This window comes from Elephantulus edwardii, unplaced genomic scaffold (genome assembly GCF_000299155.1).
Source record: "Elephantulus edwardii isolate Elephantulus edwardi_28Jun2011 unplaced genomic scaffold, EleEdw1.0 scaffold00129, whole genome shotgun sequence".
NCBI classification, from domain to species: domain Eukaryota; kingdom Metazoa; phylum Chordata; class Mammalia; order Macroscelidea; family Macroscelididae; genus Elephantulus; species Elephantulus edwardii.
This window is the reverse complement of record NW_006399879.1, coordinates 8,480,077-8,484,517: the sequence shown is the minus strand read 5'-3', so window position 1 is coordinate 8,484,517 and position 4,441 is coordinate 8,480,077. Positions and strand designations below refer to the sequence as shown.

Below are 4,441 nucleotides of genomic sequence, written 5' to 3'. Positions count from 1 at the left end.
CTTCCCCTCTTGCGCCGACCCTCTACCCTCCCAAGCATGGATTCCAGGGTATAGAGATTTAGCTCTTGAAGCTTCCTAAAATTCCTAGTAAAAGACATCAAAAAAAGAGAACTTCTTCCTGTCCTCAGGTCCCCATCATTAGGCCTATTGCCCAACAGTTCATACAAATCACCGCACCATCTGACTGTCCAGGCAGTCCTTTCCCCAGAGAATGCCGCAAGAGTCACACTTCTCCTGCAAGGTTCTTATGTAAATCCCTCCTCCTTCTCTGACCAGCTCATAACTCCACAACTATGGGGCAGGGGAGGGGGGAGGGGGGAGGATAATGACAGGGAACAGAAGGAACAGAACCTGTAGAGAACTTACGATCACCCTAGCCTACCCCATAAACAAAACTCTTACACCCAGCCTAACGTCACCACACCTAACCCAGACTCATTCAACTCTCTACTCAGGAAGAAGCTTGCATCACTCCCTTTCATTGTTGTTGTTAGGTTTTATCGAGTTGAATATGACTCTTAACAACCCTTTGGACAAAAGATCTAAACCCTGTCCTGTCCTGCGCCATCCTCACACTTCCTGACACACAAGAGCCCATTGCAGCAGTCACCGTGTCAATCCACCTGGTTAGGGTCTTCCTCTCCTGTACCAACCCTCCACCATTCCCAACACCACGTCCCTCTCCAAGGAACAGCCCCTTCTAGCAATATGACCTAAGTATGTGAGGTGAAGCCATTCTTTTTGCCTCCAAAGAGAACTCCAGCTGTACCCTCTGAAAGACATGTTCATTCTCTTGGCCATCTGTGGGATGTGCAGTGCTCTTCTCCAACACCACAGCTCAGAGGCGTCAATTCTTCCTCTGTCATCCTTGTTCATTATCCAGCTCTTAGATGCATAGCAAGTGCTTGGAAAGATCATGGCCTGAATCAGATGCACCTTAGTCCTCAAACTGACAACACTACTCTTCAATAATTTGGAGAGCTCTCTAACTGCAGATTTTCCCAGTGTAATGTGTCTCCTTATTTCCTGACTCTGGAGAGGGTTAAACCAGGCTGCTCCTTGGAAGCAAGGATTCTGGGGCTTCGTCTGACATACTTTGGACATGTTGTAAGGAAAGACAGGTCCTTGGAGAGGGACATCATGCTTGGGAGGTTGGAGGGACGGTGCAGGAGGGGAAGATCCTCTATGAGGTGGATTGGATTCAGTGACTGGGGCAATCCGGATGGGAGTGTCAGAGGCAGTGCAATGGGCACAGGATAGAGCGGGGTTTAGGGCTATTGTACATAGGGTCGCTATAAGTCACAGATGACTCGACAACACATAATAACAACAACGTGTCTCCTTATTTCCAGACTCTGGTGCTAAGGGTATTAATTGTGGATCCAAGTAAGCTTTGGCCTACATTTTAATGCTTCATGCACTGAAGTCTTCTCTCCCAAGAGACACTAAAATTCCTGTACGCTGTCCTACCTTGTACTACTATCCTTTACTCTGGTCCTTTCCATCGGGTATAAAATCTTTTGCTTTTGAGCCTTCCGGGAAGTAGCTTACATCTGGGCGATTCTCGAGGCCTTATTCCGAGGCAGACCCAGGGTTACGGTGTCTCCGCGGTAGATGTACCAATGTGGCAGGCTCTGAGGCTTTGAGGGATGGAGGGGTCTAAGACGTCCAGCAGTACAATGCAGGTAAGCCTTGTGTGCCAGGGCTGCAGCCAGCCTCTGAAACCGGACACAAGTTTCCAGATCCTGGACCGTGTCACCATCCAGGAGCTCACAGCTGCACTACTTGCCACAGGCCATGTGAAGCCAGGAGAGACCCAGGAGGAAGAGGCTGACTCAGGAGAGGAGCCGTTTATTGAAACTCGCCAGGATGGTGTCTCTCGCAGATTCATCCGCCAGCCAGGACGACGTCGGCAGAGAGTGCCAACAGCTTCACTCTGATCGGGGAGGCATCTGTGGCGGCACCATGGAGAACCTCAGCCGAAGCCTGAAGGTCGTTGGAGGTCTTTTTGACATCATGTGAGGCCAGACTGACGTGGATCACCCACTGTGTGAGGAATGCACAGATAGACCAGCTGACACCCAGCTCAACGTCACTGAAAACGCGTGTCGGAACTACAGACGCGTTTGGAGCTCTTAGAGCAAATGAATGAGGATGACGGCGAACAGCTACAGATGGAGCTAAAGGAACTGGCACTGGAGGAGGAAAGACTCTCCAGGAGTTGGAAGATGTGGAAAAGAACCGCAAGATAGTGGCAGATAATCTCGAGGAGGTCCAGGCTGAGGCAGAGAGACTGGAACAGGAGGAAGTTCAATACCGGAGGGAATACAGTGAATTTAAGCGACAACAGCTGGAGCCAGATGATGAAGAGTGTAGAACACCAGATGCAGCTGGACAAGCTGCAGGAAACCGCCTTTAATGCAACCTTCCACATCTGGCACAGTGGATGGTTTGGCACGATCAGTAACTCCCGATTGGGTCACCTGCCCAGTGTCCTGTGGAACGGAAGGAGCTTAATGCTGCTTGGGGCCAGACGGTGCTTCTGCTCCACGCTCCAGCCAACGAGGTGGGTCTGACATCTCAGAGGTATTGACTTGTTCCCTATGGAAACATTCATATCTAGAGTCTCTGACAGACAAATCTAAGGAGCTGCCATTACACTGTTCTGGGAGATTGTGCTTTTTCTGGGACAAGTTTGGTCACACCACGGTGGCTCTCCTTGACTGAGGCTGAGAAAGGCGAGACCGTTTTTGTCTTCCTCACAGGATGGATGTGGAGAAAGGCAAGACCGAAGACACAGGAGACAGCGGTGGCTCCTATTCCATCAAAACCCAGTTTAAGTGTGAAGAACAGCGGACAGAAGCTCTCAAGCTCATGCTGACGAATCTTAAGTGGGGTCTTGCTTGGGTATCTTCACAGCCTTATAGCAAACAAATGACCTCGTTTCGGGTTTTTTATAGGATGCTGTTTGCCTTAAAAGCTTCACCTTTTGTTTCCTTTGCAATAAAATGTTTTAAGTTTAGGTAATATTGAACAGCACATGTTTATAATACCAAAAAAATGGCAAAAGCCACTTGATTTTAAAATATCATATGACGTAGTTTTGAGAGCTACAACAAGCTGTATCTATATTGCTACCAGCCCTTGTTTGAGTCTCTTAAACTCATACCTTCTTTTGATCCCTTCCCTCAAAACAACTAATTTGTTTTTTAAACCAAGAGTTGAACTGAGATAGATGCGTTTCCATTGGATTTTTTCTCTCTCAACTTCCTGCAGTTAAAGTATGTAGTCGAAACCTTTGTCTCCTTTGAGATAAGTGAGATGTGACAGTTGGATCACGTGGGGAAATGACATAGAAGCTTGACCTGGTCACTATTTGATGTGATCAGAAGCTTGAAATGCAATACTTCACTTGGTTCTAGCACTTAATGCCTACTCTTCTCTGTTGAGTATGAAATGGTGTTTGATACTGTGAGCATTATGGAAAGATTTTATTGTTTGTAATAAAATATTTGCCACAGTCTGATTTAAAAAAAAAAAAAACAACAACACTTTTGCTTTTGTGAGAAGGGTGAACTAGGGAACTCACCACACACGAACAAAACTGAATCACCAACTTTTCAACCAACAGCTGGGTACAGTACCTTGCCACTGCACCACCAGGGCTCCGATTTATGGGGCAGATCCTATTATTAGCTTCATTTCCCCAGTGTTGCGATGAGAGCTCTGAAAGATCAACTGCTTCATCAGGAAGAGGTGCCCTGGCCTCCTCCAGATATGACTGTACGTTCCACCCACCATGCTGGGACCCACACCCCTGAAGAGACCTCAGGAAAAAGAAACAGAATTCTGAGCCCATTTTTGATGTAACATTTGTTATTTTATTGGAAAAAGCTGGTATTAACATATTTATAACTTTTCAACAATTGGATAATTTGTGAGACACCAAAATAAAAAGAAAATGCAATCATGAGTTAGAGTCCAAACTGCTCAGATCTGTCTCTACCAGCATGAATCCCCCCAAGGCTCAGTCATCAGAGAATATTACAAAGAAAAGCCAACAACTTCACAACGACTATGCAAACGGCAGACAGCCAAGAAGACTAGAAAGTTTAACACAGAAAGGATGCAAAGTTTGTGACTATCAGATTGGCCCTTCAGGTTCAAACCCACCCCCCCTGCCCCCTCAATATCCAACCTGTTTTGGACATTGTTTTCCAGGGATCTCCTTCTAAGAAAGCTTATCCCTCCTTCCTGTTCTCCTCTCCCCTCCTTCACCCCTTCCCTCTAGGTCTCTCTTTCCCTTCTTTCTCTCCCTCCCTCCTTTCCCTCTTTCTTCTTTTTGTTCTTATTTTGGTTTGTTTGCCAAAGTTTAAAACAGAAGTAAAGAACCAGTAATTCTATCAAGTCTTCCTTCTTATTTTGTTTTTAACAATTTGAA

General features: G+C 46.4%; 1 pseudogene; it reads left to right on the top strand.

The window, feature by feature from the left end:
• The first annotated feature begins 1,649 nt into the window (after positions 1 to 1,649).
• Positions 1,650 to 2,840, top strand: LOC102848840 (annotated as a pseudogene).
• Positions 2,841 to 4,441: the final 1,601 nt, after the last annotated feature.